An 18,929-nucleotide genomic window follows, 5' to 3' on the forward strand; every position below is an offset into this window, starting at 1 on the left:
CTGCCCACTGCTGTGTGTGTGTGTTTCCTGTTGTTTGTGTGCACTTTGGATTTGGATTAAGTACAGAGCACCAATTCTGAGATTGAGTCACTGTACTTGGCTGTATGTCATGAATACATGTCATGTATAAATGTACTGTAGAGCTCTTGCTGTAGAAATATATTATTTTTGTCTATAAAAGTAACCATCTACACTTATGAGATCAGCCCAAAAACATCTTTAAATTTAAGTAAATAGCAATGATACTTTATTATTTTTTTACTGGAAAACAAGTAACCAATGTTGATAAACATTTAGTCATAAAACTCTAGATGGCACAGGCTGATGGTTGTTAATGTAACTGATGCTATTCAGAGAGTTAAATGACTTGGCACAAGCTGATTGGTTCATGCTGCATATACAACCAATGAGCTTACTGCCTTGCATTTATATAGCTGGCTAGCATTCACTAGAGATTCCTGGAGCACACTTTTCAACCCTTCTCCTTCCCCAGCTCCACATGTATAGATCTGCTACAGGTTATTTTATATGCTATTTATTCAGCAGCAGTATGTCTTAAATACAAACAGCACTGTATCACTGAATGCATTGGCAGTAGCAAGTTCCTTTACTTGCTTGCAGCAGTAGCAATAATCTGCAACTACAGCAATAACCAACAGCAGCAGCAACGTATCAGATTTATTAATATCCATCACCATGCTAAAAACTTACGAGAGCTGTCATGATTGAAATAGGATTTTTGCATTATGCATTCTGAATTCTTTCAAATTGTTAGACTGAGTTGTGCAAAAATATTTCTGTGCCACTCAAGTGGGCGGTGAGTATCTGATCTGCTGGTGAGCTCAGTATTTTTAGGAGTGACGCACATGGACTGAGGCCAAAGAGATGATTTCTGGTGGTGTTGCAGGATGGATGTTTAATTGGTTATAAAATCAGACAGCAGATGATGTCTAATCGGTTCTGTGATGTTTTGTTTCATATTGCACTTGCACCAATTGGATGGTACAAAAAAAGCTTTTCAAGGTGTGCTTTTACATGCATATAAAGAGTTATGTGTGACCAAAAGCCTGAGGTGGACAACTGTACTGCAATAAAAATAAATGTGTAAACAGGATAAATGGAACAATAGGTTGAGAGAAGGAGAAAGAAAGTCACACACAAAAAAATAAAAATACATAAAAAAACTGATATAGAGAGCAGCCTTAAGCTTCAAATATTTAAATAATAATATCATGTAGCAAAATCAAGAATAACTGAGTTTGGTTCAGAAAAGGTGTGTGTTTGTGTGTGTGGGGGGGGGGGGGGGGGGGTGGGAGGGGGGGTGCGATGGTGGGGTGGGCTTAAATAAATAAACAAAAAAATGTGAAACTTGAAGAAAATTTGTGGTGAAAGAAGAAAAGCAGTAAAGGCTAATGAGTTTTAGGAAGAATGAAAGCATGCAATGGATGAATCACAGGATGCCTACAGCGAGGAAAACAGGTTACATAAGAGAATGGGGTGAAAGTATAGAGCCTGGATGTGTGGTTACCAGTTGTGTGGTGCAATGTAAAGCTGCCATCTGGTTGAGGTTGACCTGTACACTGCAAAAGATCAAGCTGAAAAACCTAAGCAGCATCCCGCTCACCAGCCTGAAAGAGAGTTCAGTGAGAAATCAGTTGAAAAAGTTAAAATATCTATATGCAGATGCACAGCTGACATGATGTGGCAAGCTGCACTGATTTTCTGCCCTTCATAAGCGCTCTGTAATTATCTAGTGCACTTATGCAGCTTTCGTGACCTCATATGAACTTAACCTCAAACAAACTGCAAAAAAGAAGTTAAATGGTGACAAACTCTTGTGGCACTGACCATCTGCACTCGTTTGTACACGCTTTCTTATTTGATTAGTGAGCAAGAAATGCATGAGGTGAAATATTTATTCATTTGACATTTCAATGAACTTCAATTTCAGGTTTAAATTGGATTTTAAATCTCAGAATTTCAATGTGGGTTATTTTTTAGACCTAAAGAAGTGTGACTATTTAAAACTTCTGTTACACTTGGAATGCTGAACATTCTATTATTAAAGTTTACAAAAATCCACCTCAAACATTTTAGAATGAACAGGGGATTTGCTTTCAGAATAAGAATTGTGTTCAGACCCGAGTAGCCAGATGAAGATGAAGGTCTGTGTTATGGTCAAAAGTCTGCCTAAATGACTTCTGACTTCAGGCATCACCTGCTCCATCGCCTTGGTCTCATCTGGGGAACATGCCGTCATCAAAGCCTGCCTCACTCTGGGTAAAAACCCACAGAGTAACAGGAAAATAGACCACAAAGGGGATACTGTGTGATGAATCACATAAACACCATGCAAACACACCAAAACCGCTTATGCCTCCAGATTGAAAAACACACCAATGCTGTTTAGGACTATAAAAGTAAATCTTAATTGTTAGGGCCCAGATTGAGTTAGATGAATGGACGGAGGGTGTTGGAACAGGGTTGAACCAAGGTGAAAAGCAAAGAGAAAAGCATAATGTGGCATACAGAACTTGATGGCTAAATTAAAATGAATGTCATTCCAGTAGTGGTGGGTCACAATTGGCTAACAGTGCTCTGCTGACCTGTTTTTGAATGCAATAACGTTGCAAAATAATGTTTGTGAAATCCTAACAAGAAAAGTAGGCTAATGTTGTGTTTAAATGAGTTGCAGCTTGTTTCAGCAACTTATAAAAACCTAGCATTCAAATGCATGAGTAATACGTTGTTTATATTTGAATTTAAATATGTCTATATTGTGATGAAAGAGTATCACAATACAGAAAAAGCTTTTTGAATTTTTTTTTTTTTTTACATGATTTGATATCAAAATAATGGACATATGTTGTGTTTTGTGGCTTAAACAGCCGCGGATCAGTAGCGGACTGCAAACGCGTCCTGTGTGAAAGCACAATGAGTCCGTGCTGCTTCAGCACCACATACGTAACGCACACAGACTGCATACGCACTACAGACGATTATATGTGAAAAAGGCGTGACGTGGCACTGGCGCGCTGCTGAGGCCACGGCCACCCCTGTATAAACTTTGGCCACCCCTGTGGCCACCCCTAGGATTATTTGCAGTGGGTACTATTAATTTAAATGCAGAATGTAAATTCACAATAGTTTAGGAAGTGAAAAAAAGTACAGCAGCTGCTGCAGCCACAGTTTTGCTTCTCTGAGCAACATTAAAGTGTTTCGTTCCTGAATGAATCAACCGTTTAAATGATTCGGTTCAATCGCAATGACTCACTTATTAACAGTGACTCGCTGCCACCTACTGGCGGTTTTAATTTAACATTTTATGGAACCTTTTCATTTTTTAAATAATTTCAAACATCAGTTTTCAATGTTTTATCTTTAAAATATCAAAACAGTATTTATTCATTTGTAACTGCAAGTTAAAGTATTCCATGTTCCACGGAGCTGCATTAAACAGTGTGTAAAAACATCTGAATGGCACTTCAGATGCAGCTTCTGTTTTATCTGCATTGCAAAGATCAATTTTGTTGATACTGATTGCATTTGCTTAGTAACAGCCCAAATGCAAGTATTTGACCTAAAATATGGTGCACACTTTTAGAAACAATGTTGTAAAGGTAAAAAAAAAAAAAAAAATCAGGTGTCAGCACAATTAAAAATAAAATATCAGCACAATAACACTCAGCAAAATAGTGTAATTATCGTTATCGATAAAATCCTAGAACTCACAGATATAACTTTTTGTCTATATTGCAAACCCTTATTTTTTTTTTTCTTTATTTTAATGTGCCACCCCAAAATTTACTGTGGCCTCATTTGGCCACCCCTGTTAACATTTTCTGGGGGCGCCACTGGCTGCTGCTACTGTAGGTGACATAGAGGGAGACCGCCGACAGACCAGGATCTTGTCTTCACGACAACAATATCTATACTTCATGTTGAGCATAAATATAAAGCCTACTGATAAAGGACACCGTCAACAGTATTGACGGCAAAATAGACTATGTTTGACAGGTGCAATATGCCAGTGTGTCACCGGCCTAAGGTTTTCAAAAGGCATCACTCGAGTGTGAACATCACTACAACTAGGAAAAAACAATTGTAATTCAAACGCAGCTCCCGTCTGCATTTAAACAGACCTTTGCTCTTAACTCCGATCGGTCCAACGCAATAACGAAATCTGAGCAGGTCTAAAAACTGAAACTGTTGATGCTGCACTTTACACTTTGGAAAAGTTATATATATTTTTTTGAATATGAGCAGGCATACAAGCTGGGATTGGTAATGCTGCACTGTAATCATAGTTATTTATTTATATTTTTAATTATATTTTATTATATGATATTGGTTTGAGACAGAGTATTTTATTTAGTGGAGAATTTTGCAGCAGTATTTTATTTCTTATTCTTTTTTTATTTTATTGTAAATTATATATTATTATTTATTTTATTTAAAAAAAGTAATTTAAAAAATTGTAAACAAATTGTTAAAAAAAGTTTATAGTAATAAACAATCTGCAGTTTAATGTTTTCACTTCTTTCCCTTACTGTACTGAAAATGAACCGAACTGTGACTTTAAAACCGAGTCACGTACCGAACCGTGATTTTTGCGTACCGTTACACCCTTAATATATATATATATATATATATATATATATATATATATATATATATATATATATATATATATATAAACCGTGTTCTGGTCAGAATTGAAAAAAAATTAGGTTTGCACATCTCTGCATGCAACCTAATGTAATGTCAGATTAAGTGGCTCCCAATCTTTTATATTAACAGAGAAGAGAGGAATCTGAATTTAATCTCAATGGGAGCCTCAGGAGTGTGCCTTTCAATCCTCAAATGGATCTCTCTCTGCTCTCACGTGGCATGTCAACTAATCAGTGAAGAGTGCTCAAGCGAACTGCACCTCTCACTGCTGTGGACTCTGTGCCATCTGTCTCCAGCAGGGCTGGGGTGAACTTCACAACCCCATACAAACAGCAAACAGCACACCCTCCTTACTAACCAGCCACGGTACCTGAAAACACACACACACACACACACACACACACACACACACACACACACACACACACAGACACACACACACACACACACACACACACACACACACACAATACACTTATGTACGCCTACTACTCTCTTTTACCCAATTAGCAAAATAAAAAGGAGCCCTTGTGTAAATAGATATTGTCTCACTCACCTTGGGACAATGAAAACAATCGCTGACCAATCAGCAATAGGTGAATACATCATATTCTCAGCATAATCAGGCTCCAAAATGTTAATTAGCTCAGCCAACGAAAGAGCAGGCTCTGATCTGGGACTATTAATTCAAGCCGAATTAAACGCTTCTGCAGGATTTGCAGCGCTTGGCTTCTGACACTTTCTAAAGTGGAAGGTGATTGAAAAGATAAACCGGGTGCTCACAGGGTCTGGTTCTCTGTGTTTTGATGCAGGAGAGACAAATCCCATTTATTTGCTTTAACAAAGTGTTTTCTTGGAAGTAAGAAACTTTTCTTTATGAGAGCCCTGCTTATTTTCAAAGAAACAAGGACTGCATCACCACACATCAGAATCTATCAGCGGCAGCCAGAAGAGTGCCTGTAAATTATTATTCTGTTAGTGTCTAGTCAGAATTACAGAAGTCAATCCTAAACTCAAAATGGATGGCAATAATCACAATAACATTTTGCATAGAAACATGAATAAATTGGATTCACATTTAGAGAAAACCAAAATTAAACCAAAACAAATTAACCGAAATTTTATGAAAAAAGGGGCAGCACATGCAAAGAATGCAATGACTGTGGCAACTTCAATATATGAAAGGATACTATAGCAAAGTTACTGCTTTCCTTATTTAAAGAGATTTTTTTCATGAATATATGGTTGGCCTGAAGAATGAAAGCTGTACCATACACTTGAAAAAAATTATGAGCAATATCACCGCTTATCGACACCAGGGATGTGACAATATACTTAGCTCACGAGATGAGACACTTGGTTCACTAGAACGAGACAATACTTTAATACTATTTTTAATTATTTGTCTTTTAATTACAAAAAGTAAAACATTTTATTTTAAATATTTATTTTAAAATATATGTACTAATCTAAGGCTGTAACTAATGATTATTTTGGTAATCAAGTAATCTACTGATTATTTTGTGGAAACCAGGCTTTTTATATGTGACTATTTATATATAAACTAATGATGAAGCAATAATAATTGGCTCAAAAAAAATTCAAAATAAAACAAAAGTTTTTACATGGTTTTATTGAAAAACACTGTTAAAATAAACAATGTAATATGCCTACACATAATATGAACATAACCAATTTAAGTACATTATGTATTACAACAAATTATAACGCCATTGACGCCCTCTGCATATATAAAGATATAGAAGAAACAGTCAAGCAACAGAGAAGGACAGCAGCTTGTGAGTGTTTTGTGTCGTTTTCTCATTAGACTACTGTGTGATCGTCATTGCTAGGAAAGTTTTTGGTTTAAATTGTTTGTGTCTTACCCTGGTAAATACGTGCTGAAAGTGGTGCTTGGTTTTGCGTTTGCCTATCGCGGGACTGCCCAGTTTCGATCTGCTAAATAGTGAGGCGTGGCCAGCTGACTTCAATCACAGGTAATAAGTCAAATACAAAAGCGTTAGGTTTCACCGCGGCAGCCCTCATGTGATCCCTCCTCGTGTGAAGACGGATGAGTGTAAAGACAATCGACTCTACCTGCGTGACTCCACCGAGCAAGGACACCGACAGGGCACTTGAGTATTGCTTTTCTCCTCTTTCTTTACTTTTTGTATACCTTGTATACTTGTATACCAGTTAACAAAGCAGACTTCATTTCTTCTATTGCAACTCATTCCGGTCTCAACATCATGGCACTGACTGAGACTTGGATCAAACCTGAAGATACTGCCACCCCTGCAGCCCTCTCCATTAATTTCACTTGTTCCCACACTCCTCGTACCACTGGGAGGGGTGGAGGTAAGGGTCTCCTTATATCAAAAGAATGGAAATTTGATCTTCAGCCATCACCTACAGGTACTGGTTCATTTGAATCACATGCCATTACAGTAACCCACCCTGTTAAAATCCACTTTGTGGTCATTTATCGTCCCCCAGGTCAATTGGGAAACTTCTTGGAGAAGTTGGATGTGCTACTATCAAACTTTGCTGAAGATGGTACTCCTCTGGTACTGCTTGGTGACTTCAACATCCACCTAGATAAGCCCCAGGCTGCTGACTTCAAAACTCTGCTCACCTCATTTGATCTCAAGCTAGTGTCTACTACAGCGACTCACAAATCAGGCAACCAACTGGACCTCATCTACACGCGCTGTTGCTCTGTGGACAACTCTTCAGTTGCTCCACTGCACACCTCATACCACTTCCTAATTACTGCTAACCTAGCACTTACTCCTGAAGTGCCTCACACTTCAACGCAGGTCACCTTTCGACGGAACCTACGCTCACTCTCTCAATCTCGCCCATCTTCTGTGGTTTCATCCTCACTTCCTGCACTCTCTCAGTTTTCAGCTCTGGACACGAACAGCGCTACGGACACTCTTTGCTCCACTTTAACATCTTGCTTGGACAACTTTTGCCCACTATTGTCTAGACCAGCACGCACCGCCCCATCTGCCCCCTGGCTGTCCAAGGTTCTCCGTGAACATCGCTCTAAACTCAGGGCTGCAGAGAGGAAATGGCAGAAATCAAGAAACTCTACCGACCTCAGTGTGTATCAGTCTCTCCTCTGTTCCTTCTCTGCAAATGTCTTCACGGCTAAAACATCCTACTACCACAACAAAATTAACCACTGTTGTGACGCTCGAACACTCTTCAAGACTTTCTCTTCTCTTCTTAATCCGCCGCCACCACCTCCTCCATCGACTCTTACAGCGGACGACTTTGCAGCTTTCTTCACAAATAAGACAAGATCCATCAGTGACCAATTCTCCACACCGCAGACTGAGGACAACTTCACAATGACCGACGCACACTCTTTCTCCTCCTTCTCCCCACTCTCAGAGATGGACGTCTCCAAACTTCTCCTGTCCAATCATCCTACTACTTGTCCACTTGATCCGATCCCCACTCACCTCCTTCAAGCGATCTCTTCTTCAGTCATACCTTCGCTTACTCACATTATCAACTCCTCTCTTCACTCTGGAACATTTCCCTCAGCATTCAAGCAGGCTCGGGTAAGCCCACTGCTTAAATCCAACCATCTCTAAATCCAGCGCTTCTTGAAAACTATAGACCGGTATCCCTTCTTCCATTCATTGCAAAGACACTTGAGCGAGCTGTGTTCAACCAGCTTTCTATGTTCCTTGTACAGAACAACCTCCTGGACAGCAACCAATCTGGCTTCAAAAGTGGCCACTCAACTGAGACTGCTCTGCTCTCGGTTACTGAAGCCCTGCGACTAGCAAGAGCAGCTTCAAAATCCTCGGTACTCATCTTACTGGACCTGTCTGCTGTTTTGGCACTGTTAATCACCAGATTTTCCTGTCCACCCTCAGAAAGATGGGCATCACTGGAACTGCACTCCTGGGGGTTAAGTCCTACCTCTCTGATAGATCCTTCAGTGTGTCTTGGAAGGGGTGATGTTTCAAAGTCACACCACCTTGCTACTGGGGTTCCTCAAGGCTCAGTACTTGGACCACTTCTCTTCTCCATCTACATAACATCATTAGGATCTGTCATTCAGAAGCATGGCTTTTCTTATCACTGCTACGCTGATGACACCCAACTCTACTTCTCATTCCAGCCAGATGACCCGACGGTAGCTGCTCGCATTTCAGCCTGTCTGAGTGACATTTCTAGCTGGATGAATGACCATCACCTTCAGCTTAACCTTACGAAGACAGAACTCCTGGTGATTCCAGCTAACCCATTGCTTCATCACAACTTCTCTATACAGCTGGGCTCATCAACCATTACTCCTTCGAGGACAGCCAGAAACCTAGGAGTTGTGATGGATCATCAGTTAAGCTTCACAGACCACATTGCTACAATGACCCGGTACTGCAGGTTTGCCTTATACAACATAATGCAGCAGCGAGGGTTGTCTTCAATGAGCCAAAAAAAGCTCACGTTACAAGACGACCACTGGCACGGCACCAACTTACCTAAACACACTGGTTAAATCTTATGTGCCCTCCAGAAGTTTGCGCTCTGCAAGTGAACGACGCCTTGTGGTGCCATCCCAAAGAAGTTAAAAATCACTCTCACAGACCTTTTCCTGGACTGTGCCCAGCTGGTGGAATGACCTCCCAATCTCAATTCGTACAGCTGAGTCTTTACTCATTTTCAAGAAACATCTAAAGACTCATCTTTTTCGCCTGCACTTAACCAACTAACACTAGCACTTTTCCTTTTTTTGTCTTTTCATTTATAAAAAAAATAAAATAAAAAATAAATAAAAACCTGGCTATGCGTTCTATACTAGACTAATTGAGAGTTGTCATGGCACTTGTATACTGTAGTTGTTCTCTTGTTGACCTGACTGCTTCTATTGTTCTCATTTGTAAGTTGCTTTGCATAAAAGCGTCTGCTAAATGATTAAATGTAAATGTATATATATTAACTTTTTCAATGTTTGACTTTACAGCGCGATTAAACATTTAAATCCATTCGATTTTTATTAGGGATGCACCGGTTGACCGGCCATAAATTGGAACCGGATGGTTTTTGCTTAAAATATGCGATCGGCAATCGGCAGGTTTTTGGTCTTTTTTCAGCCGATTTTTCTGGAAGTGCGCCCACGTGCACAGACTACATTGTTATCATTTGCTATGCCATTTGTGTGGAAGTATTTCGAAATCTGTGCGCAGGACATGGGTAGCCGATCAGTACTGGAAGTGCAAAGCTTCATGTCTGAGGCACAGATAGCAGGAAGCGAACAGCCTGGTGTACTGGCGTACAAAATAAGAGTCCCTTTCCTGCGCGAGCGTACTGTCCCTGTCCACGCCCTGCACAAGTGGAGACAGTGAAGCGATGTTCAGCTCAACTTCTCACTGTCACGAACCGGTGATACAAGGATTCATGGAGAGAGAACCAATTGAGAGTACATCTTTATTTGAGGGGTAATCCAAAAAGCATAAACAGTCCAGGCAGGGGTCAATACCAAACACAATCAAAACATGAAAACAAGGCAAGGCCAAGACTGATTGACGGACATGAATTCACACAAGGACTCCGTGACACATACTGAGACAGACCAGGTTAAATACACAAGGAGAGACAAACGCTAATGGGAAACTGACAGAGTGTGATGATTGGTAATTAGTGACAGCTGGGTGCAATAATTAAGCAGGGACGTGAGGAATGTGATTAATGAAGTTACAGACACCGTGGGAAAGGAGGACATCTAGTGGAAACCCAGGGAACACAACCCAGACACTGTGACACTCACGTGTTGGATGAGAAATGAAACAGACTAATTTGTGACAAAACTGAAAGTTTTTTTTTTTTTTTGGTAAAGTAGAACTTGCATAAACGTTTGAAAAGCCAGAAGTAAACATCAATTCTGTATAGGATGATTATTTTTATTTTACCTTAAAATTAAATCGACTGAATTTGATTTTAAAATCACCTGCTGTAGCACACTGAAAAAAAGTTTCATTCATCCAATTAAAAAAATTTAGGGTAATGATTCACATTTATATTTTTTAACTTGAGACAACAGTTATTTATTTTTCATTGTCTCAAGTAAAAAATATAGATGTGAATCATTACCTTAATTATTATTATTTTTTAATTGGATGAGTGAAACTTTGCATCTATGTTTTTTTCGCATCAACATTATTTGATTTTAACATTTTGGAAAAATGTATTTATATAGCATACTTTTATCTAGTCTCACTGGTAAAGACCTTGTTTTAAATTTAAAACCAAATTTAAAAACTAAAATACAGGCTACTTACTGTGCAGTTATACTCCCGTTGATTTCAGATGGTTACGGTTATTGTTTTCAATTGCCAAAAGCCAGTTTTGAGCAACATCTATTTCAGACTCTCCAAGATCGCGCAAATACGTTTACAAGCATTACCCTTTCCATGTATAATATTGTATGCTAAATTAATAATTAATTTAACCGCTGTTTAAATCATACCTGCTTCGAAATTAATGCTGTTAATGAAATCATTGACACATTTGCACTTAGCGCTGAATAACGAATGGAAACACTATAAGAAAAATATATAAAAAATGAATAACTGTACAAGACAAATAAACGTATACAAAGCATACATCTGTCTTCAGATTTCAGAACAAGCACTTTGTTATTTGTTATATATGTGTTGAGGTCGTGTCCGTCTGATGATCATGTTCATGATGCTGCTACGTAGGGGAGAGCGGGGGCGAAAGTAATGTGGGACGAAAGTAACAAAACGATTTTCTCCGAGCCTCTTTCTGCATTTGCATTCCCAGCTATGACAGCATATTCAGCATGCAATCCTTGATGGAGCTGAGAAATATCACGTGATTTCCTCATCGTTTCCCAAAGTTAGGTCCGTAAAACTGTTTTCGAGTACAAAAAGTAAATTATTGAAGCGGTAATTTTTTTAAATTAGTCGTGTTGTTTTTCTTGTTTCATGTGTCACAGTAATGATCAATCTACAGGTTTTTTAGTGCTTTAACACATCCTAAAGTTTGCATTTTCAGTTTTTTTTAGTATAAAATTAAATTGAGTTTAAATGTCAGGAGTTCCTGTTGGGACGAAAGTAACAATTGTTACTTTTGTCCCGCTACAGTGACAAAAAGTATTTATTTTGTTCCAGTGCATGCTATATTGTGACTTTCTGCATCTTGCATCATTTCTTACAAATGTTTATGTCATATTATACCAAAAAAACATGTCTGAGTGAGGGTCAGAAAGACAGACAGAGGTCTGGTTTTATCCAAATGTTTTTGAGAGGGCGTTTCTGGACATAGAGGAACATCTGGGCTCCTACCTTGCATTTATATTTAGGTTTTAGCCATATCTTAGCCTTTACACCTCCACCTATTAATTTGCAGTGTTTCCAGATGTTTTAATGCACATTTTCAATTTATGCATAAAAACAACTGGATGGAAACATAAATAGGCCTACTGTTACATTATGTTTACAGTGTTTTTTTATTATGCTAATGTAATTACATTTTTATATTGTACATTCTGTTGATTTTTTTTTAAAAATAAAAATACATTGAAATTGACAATAAAAAAAATACAGTCAGGTTTTGAGACATCTGATGAGACTTAAATTTAAAGTGAAAATATGAAGATGTAATTTAATATTTTTTTTGCAAAGATAAAGGACAAAATATGCTTGCAGTTACATATTAACAAGGCCACAATCAGGTATACTTAAGAAAAATAAAATAAGAGTAACAGAAAAAAATCTAGCTTATATTGTTGTGTTACTTTCGTCCCAACCGATGGGGTCGAAAGTAACAATGTGCAACTTATGTTCAAAGTGAAATTATACTGAAGTCTTTCTGCATTTCTACAAAATACCACCTGGTATTGATAGACCACACTTCTGAGTTACTGGCCACAGCAGAAATATATCTCTGTCTACAACATGATCTTTTAAAATGATGTTTTTCTGAAAAATGGTACTTTCGCCCCTGCTCTCCTCTACTGTAATGAACATAGCTTTTTAATAAGTAGGGGAAATTCCCGACATTTAAAAAAAATAACCGTTTACATGCCTAGGGTGTTTGCATTGTAAGAATGTACAGGGATACTTCAGATTTAAAAACATTGTTATGTGATGTTTTCTCATTAAAATCATAAAATTTCATATTAATTCAATAGAATGTTTACGCACACTAGGGATTACCAATATGGCGGCATGGCAGCTTCACTTTCATGATGTCATGAGCAATCCAGTTCTCGATTATAGATCAGTGGTGTGTAATAAATTTTTGGCAAGCGTAAAACAGACTAAAGCCCTGCATTTCAGCCCGAGCTCGACGGGCCCCGACTTATTTATGCCCCTAGGGCCGGGCTTTTTTGGGTTATCCTTCTATTTATATTTTTAGACATTAATAAAAAAAATGAGAAGTTGACGTCGACGATAGAAAAACAAACATAGACATTTCATAACCTCATAACTTTCATAATCTGATAATTCAACCCGTTATAATTATACTGACATGACAGTCTCACGCACGCTTTTCCGTCAGCGCGACCCACGATTATACTTCACTTATATCCACTTATTGTAGTAGTAGCTATTATAGGCCTCTAAATTAATGTATTCATCATAGCCTAGTTGGCCAACTAATAATTCTAACATGATGATTCATGCAGCGGCGAGCATTTCTGTGTCTGCACCTGTTGTTGCGGGCCACACAGGAAAGAAGAGAGCGCTGGCCGAGTTTGAAAACATTGTGGAGCAGGACGAGGATGACGACGGTGAAGTACAGCAATACATGCGCCTCAATCACAACATGGAAGGTGATGGACGAGATGTGCTGCTATGGTGGAAACAGCACGAGACCCTGCTACCGCAACTGTCAAGACTGGCTCGCTCTGTGTTTAGTGTCCCGCCAGCAGCAGCAGCGAACGTGTCTTCAGCGCAGCGGGAAGAGTGATGGAAGAGAGGAGGACTCGGTTAAAACCTTCAACTCTGGATGCTATTCTTTTTCTCCACGGTGCTCTGTAAGAGACTGTTCTAACTTTTCATTTGACTGGACTTTTTTTTTCGTTTAACTGTTGGAAACGAATGGAAAAAAGAATGGACATGTTCTGTGGTGCATTTTTGAGGTAAGATAACCTGCAAGTTATCAATTTTATTAATTTAATTTGTTTAGATTGTAGCTATTTCTCATTTCGTTTGCGAGCGCTGTTGCGAGCCTGCCTCAGTATTTCAATTTTTTTTTATTTTACTCACTGTGGTTTAATAAATAAACATATGTTAAACTAACTGTCTGTGTGATATGCTTGAAGTGTTTTATATCTATGGATTTTATTGTAGCCAAGTAAAGTATTAGCGTTAATTTGAGAGGCTTAATTGATTAAATATGTTTTAGGCTACTCGCTGTCGGCTCGGCTGATTAACGTAAATCTTCATTAAAAAAAAATGCTCCAAACATTTTTCTAAATTAACTTGATAAAGAAATGAAAAGAAACATAACACAAAACTGACCACTTTTTTAATTGTTGCAAATAGGGCAAGCTTCTGCTGTGTAATAAAATAAATAAATAAAAACATGGGCTCGTGTCGGACTCGGGCTGATAATTCTGATGAGCTGTCGGACACGGGTCGGGCTAGGGCCTGAGCGTCTCGGGCCAGGGCCGGGCTCGGGCCTAGATTTGAGGCCCGTGCAGGGCTCTAAAACAGACGGACGCGGACGGCAGTCAGTCTTTGGCAGACACCAACATGGTGCCGGAGAAGTTTTAGCCCTGTATATCATATCACATTTTGCAAACAGTTTTAGAGACTGTAATTGAACACAATCTCCTGAATACTCTCAAGCATTAGGAAATCCAATTTATCTTGATAAATCTTAATTTTGTGTATTTTTTGTAAGGAAGGGTGTATTCAGTTGCTGCTGTTCTTCACTGTTTTCTAATTGGTTTAGTATATACTGTATTTTGGTGTAAATTATTGAAGAAATCTGAAAAAGTCTTTTGAAAAAGTCTACAAAATTAGTGATCAATGTTTCAGTGATGTCACCATAACCGATATCAATATATTGTATTGTGATAGATAGATAGACATACTGATCATAATAATTTATGATGTTAGTCATACACTAAATTCCAAAAGTTTAGTGTTGGGAAGTTTTTTTGTTTGTTTGTTTTATGTTTCTTGAAAGAATCGTCTTACCAAGGCTGCATTTATTTAATCAAAATTCATTAAAAACAGTAATAATGTCACACGTGTTGGTTTGTCAATTGAAGCGCACGACGAAGGATATATCAAAATAGTTTTTTAAATTATCCACAGAAGAGAAAGGGCACAGTCAAACAAATCCAAATCTTCAAACATTAGTAGCGGACAAAACAAAAATAAAGAACACAGATTTTTAAATACTGGGAATGTAATCAGTGGGAAACAGAAACAGGTGTGGGGCTAATTAATTAACTAAACAAGAAAAGGAGCAAATAAGGAAAGAATAGAAATCCATAACTGTGACAAATAAGGTGTCATATTGCAAATATCGCCTTCTATTTGAACATTTTTTTTTTAATGTTATTTATTCCTGTAATGCAAAGCTGAATTTTCAGCATCATTACTCCATTTTTCTGTTTCACACAATTCTTCAAGAAATCATTCTAGTATGCTGATTTAGTGCTAAAAAAGTATATTATTATTATTATTATTATTATTATTATTATTAATCAATGTTGAAAACATTGATGCATACAAAGTTCAAAAGAACAGCATTCATTTGTAGAACTCTTACATGGCATCAATGAAGTTAGTTACTTTTTCTTAGTAGCTTGTAGTGAAGCCAAGTACTTTATCAAAACAGTAGTTTGCCTGTAGCTGAACTAGACGTGTGCTGGTATTCGGTTATGCGATATATCACGGTAATGAATATGCACGATATTGTTATTGTAGGCACTTCTAAATACCGCAAATAATTGTATTACAAATTACTCTAAATTTGGAATGCATTTTAAGAATACTATTCCCATCAACTGTTCAAAATGCACAACAGCTGTATGCAGCTTGAAAGATTCTGTTGTAAACATGCACGTAAGAGAAGCACATGGAGGAACACATGAGGGACATGCTGAATGAAAGCACATTCACTCTCTGACAGCAGATGGCGCTAAACTGCAGAAAATGTCCTTACCCTGGAAACCCCTTAAATAAACCAGCTGGACTACTTTCTGAAACATATTTAAATAATTTTAAATAGCCATTCAGATTTGTGTATTTGCTATGATGTTCAACACAGTGCCAAATACTTAAGTATTAAGAGTTATTTTAATCTGGACTACAACGTGCCATAGATATAGTTTGAAAATGTTTTGATTTTTTAATCACACTTTACATCAGGCCTTCATTTTTAACATTAGTTAATTCATTGGTTAACATAAACTGCCAATGACAAATTCTTCTGAACATTCATTAATCTTAGGTATTCCAATATTTAATAACACGTTGTTAAAATGGTAAGTTGCAACTGTATTATTTAATGAGCTAACATGAACTATGACTTGTATTAACTTCTGTAGCTAATGTAAGTAAGTAAGTAAAATGTATTTATATAGCGCTTTTCACAGATAAAAATCATAAAGTGCTTCACAATAAGGTGTAATACAATAACAATATAAAAAAAAAACAAAAAAAACAGGAAACACAACAAACAACCATAAAAAAACCCCTCAACTAACCAAAAGCCTGCTTGAAGAGAAGAGTCTTCAGTTGTTTTTTAAAAGAATCAACAGAGTTTGCACAACGCAAAGAAAGAGGCAAAGCTTTCCACAGCCTAGGAGCGACTGCCTGGGATGACTGGTCCCCTCTAGTTTTAAAATGAGTACGGGGAACGACTAATAGCCTTTGGTCAAATGACCTGAGACTCCGGGTAGGAGTATGAAGCTGTATCAGGTCAGTGATGTATGTGGGGGCTTGGCCATGCAAGGCTCTAAAAGTAAGGACCAGGATTTTTAAATGAATTCTATACTGGACTGGTAACCAGTGAAGTGCTACTAAAGCCGGTGTGATGTGTTCTCTTTTCTTAATGTGAGTTAAAAGCCTTGCAGCAGAGTTCTGAACAGCCTGGAGACGATAAAGCTCCTTCTTATTCAAACAGGTAAAAAGGCTGTTACAGTAGTCTAATCGAGAGGAGATGAATGCATGAATGATCATCTCCAACTCACCCTTGGTCACAAATGATCGTAATTTGGAAATGTTTCTCAGTTGAAAGAAACAGTTTCTAACTAATTGTTTAGAATGCAGCTCCAAGGTCATAGCTGACTCGAAAACAACCCCTAAGCTCCTGAGGCTCGGTTGGACAGACGAGCCCAAATCACCAGTATGTTTTATTATCTTAGGGATTTTACTTTCAGGGGCAATAATTAGTGTTTCTGTTTTGTCAGAATTCAGGAGCAAACAGTTCTCACATAACCACTGTTTGATACTAGTCAGGCAGTTGGTTAAAGAAGACAATTTAAAGAACTCAGTTTCCTTAAAGGAACAATACAGTTGAATGTCATCCGCATACAGATGGCAAGATATGTCAATAAACTGACTAATTATCTGACCAAGAGGAAATATGTACAAGAGGAACAAAATAGGTCCCAAGACAGAACCCTGGGGAACCCCACACGACAACTCAGCAGTTGACATAATCTGATTCACATAAACACTAAAGCTTCTACCAGTCAGGTAGGATGAAAACCATTTTAAAACTGATCCAGACATACCAGCCAGATCACGAAGTCTATTGATCATAATACTATGATCAATGGTGTCAAAATCTGATGAGAGGTCCAATAAAACTAGCACTGTATATTCTTTCGAGTCAGCTGACATCATAATATCACTCGAGACTTTAAGTAATGCCGTTTCTGTGGAATGTTTTTTTCGAAAACCAGACTGCAATTTGTCAAATAACTCATGTTTCTCTAGAAAAAGAGTGAGTTTCTCTGCTACAACCTTTTCTAGAATTTTTGACATGGAATGGAAGTTTAGATATTGGCCTATAGCTTATAGGTTGTAGCGGATCCAGATTAGTTTTTTTAAGTACAGGCGTTACAACAGCATGTTTAAAAAAACTAGGAACAACACCAGTTAAAAGTGAAGAATTTATCATCTCAACAATAGAGGGGCCAATGGAGTCAAATACTTGTACAAATAGCACAGTAGGGACAACATCCATAGGACAAAATGATGATTTCATAAAATGTAGCAGAGAGCTGATGTCATGTAATGTCACGGGTGTAAAGGTGGAGCAACAATGAGCAGGAGACAGTTCACAGGCAAAGTTCTGGGCCAATGATGGAACAATGTTTGCCCTAGCATCACTGATCTTATTAACAAAAAAGTGAAGGAATTCATTACAGTCAGATTTAGTTAACATATTTGTTTGAGGGCTAGTTGGAGAAACTATTTTATTGATAGTGTCAAATAAAATTCAGGGATTTCGCTTATTCGATGATATAAGCTGAGAAAAGAAGTTATTTCTTGCATTTTTCAGCATCTCATTCAAGGTAACCCTTAGGTCTTTAAGGTGGAGCCTATGAACCTCGAGCTTAGATGATTTCCAAAGACGCTCAACTTTTCTACAATTTCTCCTAAAACTTTGGATAGCTTCATCAATCCAAGGACAGGGTTTTTATGAGACACAGTGTTTGATTTAACTGGTGCTACTTTATCTAGAATTGATAAACACTGACCATTAAAGGACTGGATAAACTCATCAACATCAGTGCATCCCATCAGAGAACCTGAGTCAAACAAGGCAGAGAACCTCTCGTCAGTGTCATGATTAATAATCCGCCTTTGTGTCATAATTCTCTGGGGTGGAGGATCTTGAGGAAAGTTGATATTAAAAAACACACAGCTATGGTCAATCACATGTACATCTTCCACACGTGTATTTACTATATCTAGACCAAGAGAAAAACAAGGTCCAGTGTGTGACCCTTAATGTGCGTGGGTCCAGTAACATGCTGAATGAAATTAAAAGAATCTGTAATAGAAAGAAGATTAGCAGCTGAGTTGCATGTAAAATCATCAATGTGCAGGTTAAAGTCCCCAATAATTAAAACCTTCTCAAGTTTGATGATAGATGATAAAAAGTCAGTAAAGTCAGTAAGAAAGTTGCCTGGCGGGCCAGGAGGACGGTAAATTAACACACTATAAAAAACATTAAAAGAGCCTACTTTGAGCATCTGTGATTCAAAAGAGGAAAAACTTTCAGAGTTTATC

General features: G+C 37.9%; 1 pseudogene; it reads right to left on the reverse strand.

Annotated features, from left to right (window-relative positions):
* The window catches only part of LOC132098255 (glycerol-3-phosphate acyltransferase 2, mitochondrial-like), a 117,921-nt pseudogene that overhangs the window by 51,430 nt on the left and 47,562 nt on the right, over positions 1 to 18,929 (reverse strand).

The sequence above is a fragment of the Carassius carassius genome, chromosome 21 (assembly GCF_963082965.1).
Source record: "Carassius carassius chromosome 21, fCarCar2.1, whole genome shotgun sequence".
NCBI lineage: Eukaryota > Metazoa > Chordata > Actinopteri > Cypriniformes > Cyprinidae > Carassius > Carassius carassius.